Source organism: Triticum urartu, chromosome 1A (genome assembly GCF_056163025.1).
Source record: "Triticum urartu cultivar PI428250 chromosome 1A, HENAU_Tu73, whole genome shotgun sequence".
NCBI lineage: Eukaryota > Viridiplantae > Streptophyta > Magnoliopsida > Poales > Poaceae > Triticum > Triticum urartu.
Genome location: NC_141873.1, coordinates 172,047,661 through 172,065,433, shown reverse-complemented (window position 1 = coordinate 172,065,433; position 17,773 = coordinate 172,047,661).

Genomic DNA, 17,773 nt, shown 5'->3' with positions numbered 1-17,773 from the left:
ACACGTTCAGCTCGATGATGATCCCCAGACTCCGATCCAGCAAAGTGTCGGGGAAGAGTTCCGTCAGCACGACGGCGTGGTGACGATCTTGATGTACTACCGTCGCAGGGCTTCGCCTAAGCACCGCTACAATATTATCGAGGACTATGGTGGAAGGGGGCATCGCACACGGCTAAGAATATGATCACGTGGATCAACTTGTGTCTCTCTGGGGTGCCCCTGCCTCCGTATATAAAGGACCAAGGGGGGGGTGCGGCCGGCCTAGGAGAGGCCCGCCAGGAGGAGTCCTACTCCCTCTGGGAGTAGGATCCCCCCCCCAATCCCAGTTGGAATAGGATTCGCGAAGGGGGGAAAAGAGAGAGGGGGCCGACCCCCTCTCCTTGTCCTATTCGGACCAAGGGAGGGGAGGGCCGCGCGGCCCATCTTGGGCTGCCCCTTCTCTTTTCCACTAAGGCCCACTAAGGCCCATAAAGCTCCCGGGGGGTTCCGGTAACCTCCCGGTACTCCGGTAAAATCCCGATTTCACCCGGAACACTTCCGATATCCAAACATAGGCTTCCAATATATCAATCTTTATGTCTCGACCATTTCGAGACTCCCCGTCATGTCTGTGATCACATCCAGGACTCCGAACAACCTTCGGTACATCAAAATGCATAAACTCACAATATAACTGTCATCGTAACCTTAAGCGTGCGGACCCTACGGGTTCGAGAACAATGTAGACATGACCGAGACATGTCTCCGGTCAATAACCAATAGCGGAACCTGGATGCTCATATTGGCTCCTACATATTCTACGAAGATCTTTATCGGTCAGACCGCATAACAACATAAGTTGTTCCCTTTGTCATCGGTATGTTACTTGCCCAAGATTCGATCGTCGGTATCCTATACCTAGTTCAATCTCGTTACCGGCAAGTCTCTTTACTCGTTCTGTAATACATCATCCCGCAACTAACTCATTAGTTGCAATGCTTGCAAGGCTTAAGTGATGTGCATTACCGAGAGGGCCCAGAGATACCTCTCCGACAATCGGAGTGACAAATCCTAATCTCGAAGTACGCCAACCCAACATGTACCTTTGGAGACACCTGTAGAGCTCCTTTATAATCACCCAGTTACGTTGTGATGCTTGGTAGCACACAAAGTGTTCCTCTGGTAAACGGGAGTTGCATAATCTCATAGTCATAGGAACATGTATAAGTCATGAAGAAAGCAATAGCAACATACTAAACGATCGGGTGCTAAGCTAATGGAATGGGTCATGTCAATCAGATCATTCACTTAATGATGTGATCCCGTTAATCAAATAACAACTCCTTGTTCATGGTTAGGAAACATAACCATCTTTGATTAACGAGCTAGTCAAGTAGAGGCATACTAGTGACACTCTGTTTGTCTATGTATTCACACATGTATTATGTTTCCGGTTAATACAATTCTAGCATGAATAATAAACATTTATCATGATATAAGGAAATAAATAATAACTTTATTATTGCCTCTAGGACATATTTCCTTCAGGGGAAACATCCGGGAATGTATTCCCGGTGTTTGACGTTTTCAGACAAATGAACCGAAGGGGGATTGTTGCATGTTTGCTATGTCTAGGGATGTGTGACGGATGAACGGACCGTGTATTCGGATTCGTCTCGTCGTTCTGAGAAACTTTCATGTATAAAATATTTTCATCTGAGTTACGGATTATCTTATATGAATTATCCAAGTTTATTGCATTTCCAGAATTTGTTTTCATTCCTTTTAAAGGAAATTGCTAAGTGTACACAGCAGCAGCTTAGCTACAGTGGCTTACAAGTGGGGTCCAGTGGCTGGGTTGACCCAGTCAACATTTACTGGTCAACACGTGAATAGTAAAAGTGGGTCCTGCATGTCATAGGCCTGTATATTTTTATTTGTTTTAACTTTTAATTAGCAGCATGGTCCACATGTCATAGGGTTTCCTAACCACTAATTGGTACTTAGTCCTAATTAAAAAGGGCCGCCCTACTCACACGCACATACATCACACACACAACACACACAACACGCACATACATCACGTACACTCGCACGGGTGCTTGCCATGGCCGACCGTAGCAGCGGGTAGAGCAGCAACAATATAGAGCAGTAGCAACGAGAGCTAGCAAGGGCTGGCAGCATAGCAGCAGCGCATGGTAGCGGCAGCGCAGCAAAGCAGCGGTGACATCAGGCAGGAGCAACGGAAGCAACACGGGCGACAGTGACGAGCAGAGGTGGCACGGCTGGGAGCGCGCGTGCGCTAGGCGCGGCCGGAGAGGAAAGAAGTGAGGGGTGCATGCGGACAACGCGGTCAAGGAAGAGGCACGCGAGCACGGCCAGGGGCGCGCGCATACGTGGTGAGCACAGACAGAGGCGAGTAGGCACGCGGAGCTCCGGGTGAGCTCAAGGGCGACGGCTACGGCACGAATTCTAAGGGGGGGAGAAGGGGACTTGGACGAGGGCCTCACAGCGGTTCTCGATGACGTGTTTGGGAGGCTAGGGGAGCGCTGAGGGAGGAGATCCAGGGTGGGGCAGTGGTGACCAGACGCGGGGAAGACGCCTGATGGCGAGCGCTCGGGGCGTCCCAGTTTGATAGGAAGCTCGGAGAAGATGTAGTCATCCGCGAGAGTCCTCCTGGACATCTCCTCAGGCGACGGGGAGCACGATGGCCACGACGACGATGACGAACATGGCGAGCACAGCTCGGGCGAGATCTAAAATGAGAAAGATAGTGAACGAGGGGGCGAATGGGGATTAGGGTTTGTCCTGGGGGTTGGGGGTGGTCTTATCTTTCTCCAGATGGTCGTGGATGCTCGACACGAGATCAATCGAGCGTGTGGGCGGCGTGCGCGCGGCCACGGCAAGGCTCCTGTACGTGAGGTGGGAGGAGACTGGAGGTGGGCGGGTCATAGTAAATTCTGTTTTAGTGCCCAATGGCGATGTGGGCCTGTAAGCCACACAACCATGTTAGTAAAAGTTTTGCAATTACTAGACTCAACTTCGGCCAAGGAGTTGGAAAGTGGGATTCCTACAGGCGGTCGGCTCTGATACCAACTTGTGACGCCCCCGATTTGACCATACACTAATCATACACGCAAATGCGTACGATCAAGATCTGGGACTCACGGGAAGATATCACAACACAACTCTAGGCACAAATTAAAATAATACAAAGCTTTATATTACGAGCCAGGGGACTCGAGGGCTTGAATACAAGTGCTCGATCATAGACGAGTCAGCGAAAGCAACAATATCTGAGTACATACATAAGTTAAACAAGTTTCCATAAGATGGCTAGCACAAACTTGGATACAAATCGAAAGAGGCGCATGCCTCATGCCTGGGATCCTCCTAAACTACTCCTAGTCGTCGTCGACGGTCTGCACGTAGTACTAGGCACCTCCAGAGTAGTAGGAGTCATCATCAGTGGTGTCTGGCTCCTGGGCTCCATCATCTGGTCGCAACAACCAGGTAGAGAAAGGGGAAAAGGGGGAGAAAAGCAACCGTGAGTACTCATCCAAAGTACTTGCAAGCAAGGATCTACACTACATATGCATTGGTATCAATGAAATGGGTAGTATCTGTGGACTGAACTACAGAATGCCAGAATAAGAGGGGGATAGCTAGTCCTATCAAAGACTACACTTGTGGCAGCCTCTATATTGAAGCATATAGAAGAGAGTAGATGGTAAGTTCACCAAGTATCATCGTATAGATTAATCATACCCGGCGATCCTCTCCTCGTCTCCCTGTGAGAGAATGATCACCGGGTTGTATCTGGCACTTGAAAGGGTGTGTTTTATTAAGTATCCAGTTATAGTTGTCATAAGGTTGAGGTACAACTTTGGGTTGTCATTTTACTGAGGGACACGGCTATTCGAATAGATAAACTTCCCTATAGGGGTGCACCACATTTCCCAACACACTCGATACCCTTTGGTGGACACACTTTCCTGGGTCATGCCCGACCTCGAAAGATCAACATGTCGCAACCCTACCTAGGCACAACAGAGATATCAGCACGCCTGTCTAAATCCTATGTGTGTAGGGGTCTGGGCCCATCGCCAATTGCACACCTGCACGTTGGGTACGCGGTCGGTGAGCAGACCTAGCAACCTCAATTACAAAGGAGGTTTCTTTACACGGTCCAACCCGGCGCCCGCAGCACAGTCGCTCACATCACGAAGGCTTCGGCTGACACCTCGACGTCGAGTGCCCAAATTGTTCCCGTGTAGTTGGTTAGTGCGTATAGGCCAGTGGCCAGACTCAGATCAAATACCAAGATCTCATTAAGCGTGTTAATTGAAGTATCTGCAGACGCCGACCAGGGCCAGGCCCACCTTTCTCCTAGGTGGTCTCAACCTGCCCTATCGCCCCGCCACAAAGTAACAGTCGGGGGCCATCGGGAACCTAGGCCCACCACTACCGGGATGGAACCACCTGTCCTTTCAGCCCCCACATCGGAATCACTTGTGGGTACTCTATGAGCCGACCCGACTTTAGTCACCACATGGATCATATATCATGTATTATAAGTATTTACCTGTGATCACCTCCCTAGTGATCATGGCCCAATAGTATAGCATGGCAGACGAACAAGAATGTAGGGCCACTTATGATAAATTAGCATCCTATACTAAGCATTTAGGATTGCAGGTAAGGTATCAACAACTGTAGCAACAATGACAGGCTATGCAACATAATAGGATTAATCGGAAACAGTAACATGCTACACTACTCTAATGCAAGCAGTAGAGAGAAATAGGCGATATCGGGTTGATCAAGGGGGGGGGGGGGCTTGCCTGGTTGCTCTGTAGACAAAAACGGACCCTCGAAGGTGAAGTAGTCGATCATAGGTTCAACCGCGGTCTCGGGGTCTACCGGAAAGAAGTAACGGAGGGGGAACCAATAAATAACAGAGCAACCAAAGCATCACAAAGCATAACATGGCAATACGTGGTGCTAGCGCTACTAGGAAAAGGCTTATACATAGAAGTTTATCAGTAGCGTGTATATTTACTAGTAGCGTCTGTTACAACACGCGCTACTGGTACAACATAGTAGCAGCGTTGGTTTTTGGAAGCCACGCTACTGGTAAGTTTGCCACAGCACACCACCCGACCAAAAAATATTAGCAGCGTTTGTTGTCTAACAAGCTCTACTGTTAAGAAAGTAGCTGTAGCGCCCGTGCACCTAGACGCGCTACTGCTATTTCTTCTATGGGTAAACTTATACCAGTAGCGTTGTTTTTGTACAAGCGCTATAGCTAGTTTTACGTACCAGCAGATATTTTGGCTGGCACTCATAGCAGTAGCGTGCTTTGGCACCCCGCGCTACTGCTATGGTCGCCACCCACCTACCACCTTTCCCCTCCTTCCTCCCCTTTCTTCTTCCTCTCCCCTTCCTTTCTCCCCCTTTCCTTGCACCTTGCTTGTTCCATTCAATGCTCCCCCTCCACCACCCCTCCTTTAGAGGCCTCCCTCCCCCTCTTCTTTGCCCTCCACCACCCCCTCTTCTTTGCCCTCCACCACCCCCTCTTCTTTGTGCCCTCCACCACCACCCCCTCCATTAATGCCCTCCCTCCCCCTCTTCTTTGCCCTCCACCCCTTCCATTAATGCCTTCCCTCTCCTCTCCCACTATCTCCCTAGCTAGCTCTCTCTCTCTCTCCCTAGCTAGCTAGCTAGTTAGAGCTATATATCTAGAGCTACTAGGTAATTAAGAAGAAAGGTGTTTGATATCCCTCTCAACACATAGGTGAGCAAAAAAAGGTGTCTGTGTGGATTGGATCGCAACTATATATATATGGGCGATATGAGAATATATATACCGATTTGTGTGTGGCATAATTTGAGTTTCCTACATTGTGTATTTGATGAAATAATGTGGGTGACATGAGTTGCCTATGTTTTGCCAAAATGTCAATTCAATTCTGTTTCGGCGAATTTCGGGCAAACTCAATATGTCCTATGTTTAGGGAAGGTCATGCTGAATTTTTGTATGAATTTGATCCATGCATGCATATATACGTGGTTATAATATTTGCTCCGTGCGCAGATGATCATGAAGGTCAATGGAAGGATGGTGGAAAGATACTAGCAATCCACTATGGACGACATGTATGAAAAAAGACTAAAGGATGTTTTATGTCCGTGTCGAAAATGCAAAGGAATTGTCAGGCTCGACCCCTTTGAGGGTGGCACATTCAAGGCGCACCTGCTCATGCATGGTTTCATGCATGGCCATACTCGGTGGATAAGTGAAGATGATGATGATGATGAGGACGTCGACGGGGCAGGAAATAATGACATGGGGCCACCAGACGAAGAGATGACCGATTATGTGCCCGAAGAGGAAGACAGCCTTGGAAATGTCGATGGCGAAGAGGCAGTTCAAGGCGGAGAAGACGCGGACACGCCACCGTCTTCGTCGCTACTAAGTTCAGCCATGCGGAACCCGCATGTTCGAGACATGCTTCGCAAGAAGACGACTAGTGACAAAGCTGCTTCTAGAGAGGAGGCCAAACTGGTGCAACTAGAGGTAGACTCGATGACTCCTTTGTATGATGGTTGCAATAATCTCGAGGTGACCCGCTTGAGTTTCACACTAGAACTTCTAAAGATGAAGGAAAAAACAAATGGACAGATACAAGTCTGGATGAGCTTCTGAAGTACCTAAAGAAGGTTCTTCCCGCGGGAAGCCTGTGTCCTACTAGTGTCAAGGAGACAAAGAAAATCGTGTGCCCTCTTGATCTGCCACATATTAGATATCATGCATGCATCAACATTTGCATCATATATTGGAACGAGCATGCTGAAAAAACCATCTGTCCAAAGTGCAATGCTTCACGATATAAAAAGGCTGGAAAGAAAGCTCCATAGAAAGTTGTATGGTACTTTTCGAGCACTCCGCGTCTACAGCGGTATTTCGTAGATCCTAATGAAGCAAAGCTTATGCGCTGACACGCGGAGAGGGTGAAGCCAGATGACGGAGATGAGCCGAAGCTGAGACACCTCGTAGATGCTAGCCAGTGGAGAGCATTAAATGCTAAATTTGATTTTTTCGCAAATGATCCAAGGAACATAGTGCTTGGCGCTAGTAGTGATGGAATGAATCCATTTGGCAACCAGAACACCAATCATAGCACATGGCCCATGTTTGTATGGATGTACAACCTCCCCCTGGTTATGCATGAAGGAAAAATACATACACATGGCTATGCTTATTCAAGGGCCGCGACAACCGGGAAATGATATAAATCTGTATCTCGGGTTACTGAAAGAGGAGTTACAGACCTTATGGACAACGCCAGCCAAGACATGGGATGCAAGCAAAGGAGAGTATTTCTACATGAGAGCCACGCTGATTACAACGGTGCAGGACTATCTTGGTTGCGGTATCTCTCCGGCCAGGTGTGTCACGGATATTGCGGATGCACGAGGTGCATGGATGATACAACTTCTCTGCAGCTATCGAAAGATGGCGGGTCTTTGAAAATCATGTACATGGGGCATCAAAGATGGCTCGAGAAGGATGACCCATGGAGAAAGCGTGGAGATCTATTCAATGGTAAGGCTGAGCATCGAGGTCCTCCACGTAAGCGTAGCGGTGCAGAAATATATGAGTTATTGAAGAACTCGAAAGAGTGCCCCTCGCCGGGAAAGACAAAGAAAAAGGCGCCGGAGCCCCGGCTGAAGGTATGGAAGACGAGATCTGTTTTCTGGGACTTGGAATACTGGCCCATACTCGACACCCTCATAGCCTTGATCAAATGCATATCACAAAAAACATCCTTGAGAGTTTTCTTGGAACATTGATGAACATGCCGGAGAGGACCAAGGATGGGCCGAAGGAGAGAAAAGACTTGGAATTTTTGAAAATCAGGAAAGATCTCCAAACGCCCGATAAAAGGTCGTCAGAGGAGACCAAGACGGAGACAGAGACGGAAGATAGGGGCAAAAAAGTAAACAAGAAGGAAGAACAATATTGCCCCCCTCTTGCTTCACCTTAGATCAGAAGGAGGTCGATCAATTGTTCAAGTGCCTTGCCGGAATCAAAGTTGTGGAAAATGAAATGAAACGAAAAAGAAAAAGGAACTAATAAGTTGTGGAAAATTAAATGCAAGGAAAATAATGTTGGGTTTCATAGTAATTTCAAAATTTTCCTATGCACACGCAAGATCATGTGATGTATCGCAACGAGAGAGGAGAGTGTTGTCTACGTACCCACGCAGACCGACTGCGGAAGCGCTGAAACAACGTAGAGGAAGTAGTCGTACGTCTTCACGATCCAACCGATCAAGCACCAAAACTACGGCACCTCCGAGTTCGAGCACACGTTCAGCTCGATGACGATCCCCGGACTCCGATCCAGCAAAGCGTCGGGGAAGAGTTCCGTCAGCACGACGGCGTGGTGACGATCTTGATGCACTATAGCAGCAGGGCTTCGCCTAAACTCCGCTACAGTATTATCGAGGACTATGGTGGTAGGGGGCACCGCACACGGCTAAGGAATAGATCACGTGGATCAACTTGTGTGTTTCTAGGGTGCCTCTGCCTCAGTATATAAAGGACTAGAGGGGGGGGCTGGCCGGCCATAGGAGGCGCGCCAGGAGAGTCCTACTCCCTCTGGGAGTAGGATTCCCCCCCCCCCCGAATCCTAGTTGGAATAGGATTCCTTGAGGGGGGAAAGAGAGAGAGGGGGGACGGCCACCTCTCCTAGTCCTAATAGGACTAGGGGAAGGGGGGAGGCGCGCGGCCACCTTGGGCTGCCCCTTTCTCCTTTCCACTAAGGCCCATCAAGGCCCATATGGTTCCCGGGGGGTTCCGGTAACCTCCCGGTACTCCGGTAAAATCCCGATTTCACCCGGAACACTTCCGATATCCAAACATAGGCTTCCAATATATCAATCTTTATGTCTCGACCATTTCGAGACTCCTCGTCATGTCCGTGATCACATCCGGGACTCCTAACAACCTTCGGTACATCAAAATTCATAAACTCATAATATAACTGTCATCGTAACCTTAAGCGTGCGGACCCTACGGGTTCGAGAACAATGTAGACATGACCGAGACACGTCTCCGGTCAATAACCAATAGCGGGACCTGGATGCCCATATTGGATCCTACATATTCTACGAAGATCTTTATCGGTCAGACCATACAACAACATACGTTGTTCCCTTTGTCATCGGTATGTTACTTGCCCGAGATTCGATCGTCGGTATTCCAATACCTAGTTCAATCTCGTTACCGGCAAGTCTCTTTACTCGTTCTGTAATACATCATCCCGCAACTAACTCATTTAGTTGCAATGCTTGCAAGGCTTAAGTGATGTGCATTACCGAGAGGGCCCAGAGATACCTCTCCGACAATCGGAGTGACAAATCCTAATCTCGAAATACGCCAACCCAACATCTACCTTTGGAGACACCTGTAATGCTCCTTTATAATCACCCAGTTACATTGTGACGTTTGGTAGCACCCAAAGTGTTCCTCCGGCAAACGGGAGTTGCATAATCTCATAGTCATAGGAACATGTATAAGTCATGAAGAAAGCAATAGCAACACACTAAACGATCGGGTGCTAAGCTAATGGAATGGGTCATGTCAATCAGATCATTCAACTAATGATGTGACCTCGTTAATCAAATAACAACTCATTGTTCATGGTTAGGAAACATAACCATCTTTGATTAACGAGCTAGTCAAGTAGAGGCATACTAGTGACACTTTGTTTGTCTATGTATTCACACATGTATTATGTTTCCGGTTAATACAATTCTAGCATGAATAATAAACTTTTATCATGATTATAAGGAAATAAATAATAACTTTATTATTGCCTCTAGGGCATATTTCCTTCAGTCTCCCACTTGCACTAGAGTCAATAATCTAGATCACACTGTAATGATTCTAACACCCATGGAGCCTTGGTGCTGATCATGTTTTGCTCGTGGAAGAGGCTTAGTCAATGGGTCTGCAATATTCAGATCCGTATGTATCTTGCAAATCTCTATGTCTCCCACCTGGACTAGATCCCGGATGGAATTGAAGCGTCTCTTGATGTGCTTGGTTCTCTTGTGAAATCTGGATTCCTTTGCCAAGGCAATTGCACCAGTATTGTCACAAAAGATTTTCATTGGACCCGATGCACTAGGTATGACACCTAGATTGGATATGAACTCCTTCATCCAGACTCCTTTGTTCGCTGCTTCCGAAGCAGCTATGTACTCCGCTTCACATGTAGATCCCGCTACGACGCTTTGTTTAGAACTGCACCAACTGATAGCTCCACCGTTTAATGTAAACAAGTATCCGGTTTGCGATTTAGAATCGTCCGGATCAGTGTCAAAGCTTGCATCAACGTAACCTTTTACGACGAGCTCTTTGCCACCTCCATATATGAGAAGCATATCCTTAGTCCTTTTCAGGTATTTCAGGATGTTCTTGACCGCTGTCCAGTGATCCACTCCTGGATTACTTTGGTACCTCCCTGCTAGACTTATAGTAAGGCACACATCAGGTCTGGTACACAGCATTGCATACATGATAGATCCTATCGCTGATGCATACGGAACATCTTTCATATTCTCTCTATCTTCTGCAGTGGTCGGGCATTGAGTCTTACTCAATTTCACACCTTGTAACACAGGCAAGAATCCTTTCTTTGCTTGATCCATTTTGAACTTCTTCAAAATTTTGTCAAGGTATGTTGTTTGTGAAAGTCCAATTAAGCGTCTTGATCTATCTCTATAGATCTTAATGCCTAATATGTAAGCAGCTTCACCGAGGTCTTTCATTGAAAAACTCTTATTCAAGTATCCCTTTATGCTATCTAGAAATTCTATATCATTTCCAATTAACAATATGTCGTCCACATATAATATCAGAAATGCTATAGAGCTCCCACTCACTTTCTTGTAAATACAGGCTTCTCCAAAAGTCTATATAAAACCAAATGCTTTGATCACACTATCAAAACGTTTATTCCAACTCTGAGAGGCTTGCACCAGTCCATAAATGGATCGCTGGAGCTTGCACGCTTTGTTAGCTCCCTTTGGATCGACAAAACCTTCTGGTTGCATCATATACAACTATTCTTCCAGAAATCCATTCAGGAATGCAGTTTTGACATCCATCTGCCAAATTTCATAATCATGAAATGCGGCAATTGCTAACATGATTCGGACAGACTTAAGCATCGCTACGGGTGAGAAGGTCTCATCGTAGTCAATCCCTTGAACTTGCCGAAAACCTTTTGCGACAAGTCGAGCTTTATAGACAGTAATATTACCGTCAGCGTCAGTCTTCTTCTTGAAGATCCATTTATTCTCAATTGCTTGCCGATCATCGGGCAAGTCAACCAAAGTCCACACTTTGTTCTCATACATGGATCCCATCTCAGATTTCATGGCTTCAAGCCACTTTGCGGAATCTAGGCTCACCATCGCTTCTTCATAATTCGTAGGTTCATCATGATCTAGTAGCATGACTTCCAGAACGGGATTACCGTACCACTCTGGTGCGGATCTTACTCTGGTTGATCTACGAGGTTCAGTAGTATCTTGTTCTGAAGTTTCATGATCATCATCATTAGCTTCCACTAAATGGTGTAGGTGTCATAGAAACAGTTTTCTGTGATGTACTACTTTCCAATAAGGGAGTAGGTACAGTTACCTCGTCAATTTCTACTTTCCTCCCACTCACTTCTTTCGAGAGAAACTCCTTCTCCAGAAAGTTTCCGAATTTAGCAACAAAAGCCTTGCCTTCGGATCTGTGATAGAAGGTGTATCCAATAGTTTCCTTTGGATATCCTATGAAGACACATTTCTCCGATTTGGGTTCGAGCTTATCAGGTTGAAGCTTTTTCACATAAGCATCGCAGCCCCAAACTTTCAGAAACGACAACTTTGGTTTCTTGCCAAACCACAGTTCATAAGGCGTCGTCTCAACGGATTTTGATGGTGCCCTATTTAACGTGAATGCGGCCGTCTCTAGAGCGTATCCCCAAAACGATAGCGGTAAAGCAGTAAGAGACATCATAGATCGCACCATATCTAGTAAAGTACGATTACGACGTTCGGACACACCATTACGCTGTGGTGTTCCGGGTGGCGTGAGTTGCGAAACTATTCCACAATTTTTCACATGTACACCAAACTCGTAACTCAAATATTCTCCTCCACGATCAGATCGTAGAAACTTTATTTTCTTGTTACGATGATTTTCAACTTCACTCTGAAATTCTTTGAACTTTTCAAATGTTTCAGACTTATGTTTCATTAAGTAGATATACCCATATCTGCTTATGTCATCTGTGAAGGTGAGAAAATAACGATATCCGCCACGAGCCTCAATATTCATCGGACCACATACATCGGTATGTATGATCTCCAACAAATCTGTTGCTCTCTCCATAGTACCGGAGAACGGTGTTTTAGTCTTCTTGCCCATGAGGCACGGTTCGCAAGTACAAAGTGATTCATAATCAAGTGGTTCCAAAAGTCCATCAGTATGGAGTTTCTTCATGCGCTTTACACCGATATGACCTAAACGACAGTGCCACAAATAAGTTGCACTTTCATTATCAACTCTGCATCTTTTGGTTTCAACATTATGAATATGTGTATCACTACTATCGAGATTCATCAAAAATAGACCACTTTTCAAAGGTGCATGACCATAAAAGATATTACTCATATAAATAGAACAACCATTATTCTCTGATTTAAATGAATAACCGTCTCGCATCAAACAAGATCCAGATATAATGTTCATGCTCAACGCTAGCACCAAATAACAATTATTCAGGTCTAATATTAATCCCGAAGGTAGATGTAGAGGTAGTGTGCCGACTGCGATCACATCGACTTTGGAACCGTTTCCCACGCGCATCGTCACCTCGTCCTTAACCAATCTTCGCTTGATCCGTAGTCCCTGTTTCGAGTTTCAAATATTAGCAACAGAACCAGTATCAAATACCCAGGTGCTACTGCGAGCATTAGTAAGGTACACATCAATAACATGTATATCACATATACCTTTGTTCACCTTGCCATCCTTCTTATCCGCCAAATACTTGGGGCAGTTCCGCTTCCAGTGACCAGTCTGCTTGCAATAGAAGCACTCAGTTTCAGGCTTAGGTCCAGGTTTGGGTTTCTTCTCTTGAGCAGCAACTTGCTTGCCGTTCTTTTTGAAGTTCCCCTTCTTCTTCCCTTTGCCCTTTTTCTTGAAACTAGTGGTCTTGTTGACCATCAACACTTGATGCTCCTTCTTGATTTCTACCTCCGCAGCTTTCAGCATCGCGAAGAGCTCGGGAATAGTCTTGTTCATCCCTTACATATTATAGTTCATCACGAAGCTCTTGTAGCTTGGTGGCAGTGATTGAAGAATTATGTCAATGACGCTATCATCTAGAAGATTAACTCCCAATTGAATCAAGTGATTATTATACCCAGACATTTTGAGTATATGCTCACTGACAGAACTGTTCTCCTCCATCTTGCAGCTATAGAACTTATTGGAGACTTCATATCTCTCAATCCGGGCATTTGCTTGAAATATTAACTTCAACTCCTGAAACATCTCATATGCTCCATGATGTTCAAAACGTCGTTGAAGTCCCGATTCTAAGCCGTAAAGCATGGCACACTGAACTATCGAGTAGTCATCAGCTTTGCTCTGCCAGACGTTCATAACATCCGGCGTTGCTCCTGCAGCAGGCCTGGCACCCAGCGGTCCTTCCTGGACGTAATTCTTCTATGCAGCAATGAGGATAATCCTCAAGTTACGGACCCAGTCCGTGTAATTGCTACCATCATCTTTCAACTTTGCTTTCTCAAGGAACGCATTAAAATTCAATGGAACAACAACACGAGCCATCTATCTACAATCAAACATACGCAAGATACTAATCAGGTACTAAGTTTCATGATAAATTTAAGTTCAGTTAATCAAGTTAATTAAAGAACTCCCACTTAGATAGACATCCCTCTAATCCTCTAAGTGATTACGTGATCCAAATCAACTAAACCATAACCGATCATCACGTGAGATGGAGTAGTTTTCAATGGTGAACATCGTTATGTTGATCATATCTACTATATGATTCACGCTCGACCTTTCGGTCTCCGTGTTCCGAGGCCATATCTGTATATGCTTGGCTCGTCAAGTATAACCTGAGTATTCTGCGTGTGCAACTGTTTTGCACCCGTTGTATTTGAACGTAGAACCTATCACACCCGATCATCATGTGGTGTCTCAGCACGAAGAACTTTCGCAACGGTGCATACTCAGGGAGAACACTTCTTGATAATTTAGTGAGAGATCATCTTATAATGCTACCGTCAATCAAAGCAAGATAAGATGCATAAAAAGGATAAACATCACATGCAATCAATATAAGTGATATGATATGGCCATCATCATCTTGTGCTTGTGATCTCCATCTCTGAAGCACCGTCGTGATCACCATCGTCACCGGCGTGACACCTTGATCTCCATCGTAGCATCGTTTTCGTCTCGCCAAGCTTATGCTTCCACGACTATCACTACCGCTTAGTAATAAAGTAAAGCATTACATCGCGATTTCATTGCATACAATAAAACGACAACCATAAGGCTCCTGCCAGTTGCCGATAACTCGGTTACAAAACATGATCATCTCATACAATAAAATTCAGCATCATGTCTTGACCATATCACATCACAACATGCCCTGCAAAAACAAGTTAGATGTCCTCTACTTTGTTGTTGCAAGTTTTATGTGGCTGCTACGGGCTTAAGCAAGAACCAATCTCACCTACGCATCAAAACCACAACGATAGTTTGTCAAATAGACTTCGTTTTAACCTTCGCAAGGACCGGGCGTAGCCATACTCAGTTCAACTAAAGTTGGAGAGACAGTCGCCCGCAAGCCACCTATGTGCAAAGCACGTCGGGGGAACCGGTCTCGCGTAAGCATACGCGTAAGGTTGGTCCGGGTCATCTCGTCCAACAATGCCGCCGAACCAAAGTATGACATGCTGGTAGGCAGTAAGACTTATCGCCCACAACTCACTTGTGTTCTACTCGTGCATATAACATCAACATAAATAACCTAGGCTCGGATGCCACTGTTGGGTTTCGTAGTAATTTTTTCAAAATTTTCCTACGCACACGCAAGATCATGTGATGTATCACAACGAGAGAGGAGAGTGTTGTCTACGTACCCATGCAGACCAACTGCGGAAGCGCTGACACAACGTAGAGGAAGTAGTCGTACGTCTTCACGATCCAACCGATCAAGCACCAAAACTACGGCACCTCCGAGTTCGAGCACACGTTCAGCTCGATGACGATCCCCGGACTCCGATCCAGCAAAGCGTCGGGGAAGAGTTCCGTCAGCACGACGGCGTGGTGACGATCTTGATGCACTACAGCAGCAGGGCTTCGCCTAAACTCTGCTACAGTATTATCGAGGACTATGGTGGTAGGGGGCACCGCACACGGCTAAGGAATAGATCACGTGGATCAACTTGTGTGTTTCTGGGGTGCCTCTGCCTCAGTATATAAAGGACTAGAGGGGGGAGGCTGGCCGGCCATAGGAGGCGCGCCAGGAGAGTCCTACTCCCTCTGGGAGTAGGATCCCCCCCCCCCCAATCCTAGTTGGAATAGGATTCCTTGAGGGGGGAAAGAGAGAGAGGGGGGCCGGCCACCTCTCCTAGTCCTAATAGGACTAGAGGAAGGGGGGAGGCACGCGGCCACCTTGGGCTGCCCCTTTCTCCTTTCCACTAAGGCCCATCAAGGCCCATATGGTTCCCGGGGGGTTCCGGTAACCTCCCGGTACTCCGGTAAAATCCCGATTTCACCCGGAACACTTCCGATATCCAAACATAGGCTTCCAATATATCAATCTTTATGTCTGGACCATTTCGAGACTCCTCGTCATGTCCGTGATCACATCCGGGACTCCGAACAACCTTCGGTACATCAAAATGCATAAACTCATAATATAACTGTCATTGTAACCTTAAGCGTGCGGACCCTACGGGTTCGAGAACAATGTAGACATGACCGAGACACGTCTCCGGTCAATAACCAATAGTGGGACCTGGAAGCCCATATTGGCTCCTACGTATTCTACGAAGATCTTTATCGGTCAGACCGCACAACAACATACGTTGTTCCCTTTGTCATCGGTATGTTACTTGCCCGAGATTCGATCGTCGGTATTCCAATACCTAGTTCAATCTCGTTACCGGCAAGTCTCTTTACTCGTTCTGTAATACATCATCCCGCAACTAACTCATTTAGTTGCAATGCTTGCAAGGCTTAAGTGATGTGCATTACCGAGAGGGCCCAAAGATACCTCTCCGACAATCGGAGTGACAAATCCTAATCTCGAAATACGCCAACCCAACATCTACCTTTGGAGACACCTATAATGCTCCTTTATAATCACCCAGTTACGTTGTGACGTTTGGTAGCACCCAAAGTGTTCCTCCGGAAAACGGGAGTTGCATAATCTCATAGTCATAGGAACATGTATAAGTCATGAAGAAAGCAATAGCAACACACTAAACGATTGGGTGCTAAGCTAATGGAATGGGTCATGTCAATCAGATCATTCAACTAATGATGTGACCTCGTTAATCAAATAACAACTCATTGTTCATGGTTAGGAAACATAACCATCTTTGATTAATGAGCTAGTCAAGTAGAGGCATACTAGTGACACTTTGTTTGTCTATGTATTCACACATGTATTATGTTTCCGGTTAATACAATTCTAGCATGAATAATAAACTTTTATCATGATTATAAGGAAATAAATAATAACTTTATTATTGCCTCTAGGGCATATTTCCTTCAAATAAAAAAAATAAAAAAAGAAAAAAAAATAGCAGTAGCTTGTTTCTTCTGGACAAGCGCTATAGCTAACTTAGCTATAGCGCGTTTTGCCAACAAGCACTATAGCTAATTTAGCTATAGCACCGGTCCGCTAGCCCCCCTCTTTGTGTCTCTCTCACTCACGCCGCCGCTCGTCGATCCCCTCTGACGCCAGCCCCACCCCGCCCCGCCCACGCCGCCGCCGATGCCCGTCCCGCCCCGCCCCACCTCGACCCCCATCCCGCTCCGGTATGCCCCCCGCCCCCTCTTCCTTCCTCTCCGACCCCTCAGCCCCGGCTCTCTCTCTGACCCCCTCCGTCTCTCTGCAGATTAGCGACCCCGGCGACCCCGACGCCGACGCCCGCCCCGCCTCGACCCCCATCCCGCTCCGGTATGCCCCCCGCCCCCTCTTCCTTCCTCTCAGACCCCTCAGCCCTGGCTCTCTCTCTGACCCCCTCCCGCTCTCTACAGACCAGCGACCCCGGCGACCCTGACGCCAGCCCCGCCCCGCCCTGCCCCGCCTCGACCCCATCCCGCTCCGGTATGCCCCCCGCATAGTTAGTGTTAGTGTTAGTTAGTTAATCATTGTTAGTGTTAGTTAGCTTAATTTGCTGTTAGTGCTAGTTAGTTAATTGCTGTTAGTGTTAGTTAGTGTTAGCCCAGTGATAGTTAGTTAGCTTAATTTCCTGTTAGTGTTTGTTTTTAAATAAAAATGGAAATGAAAATTATAGTTTTTGAAAATTAGCTTATGTAGTTGCTGTCCATTTTGAAAATAAGGATTTTTAACTTACAGTTTGGTCACTCTCTCTCTCTCTCTGCAGATCGAAGCTAGGCGCAGATCGACGAGGAGGAGAAGGACCCCGTCCCCCTCTGCCCCGGC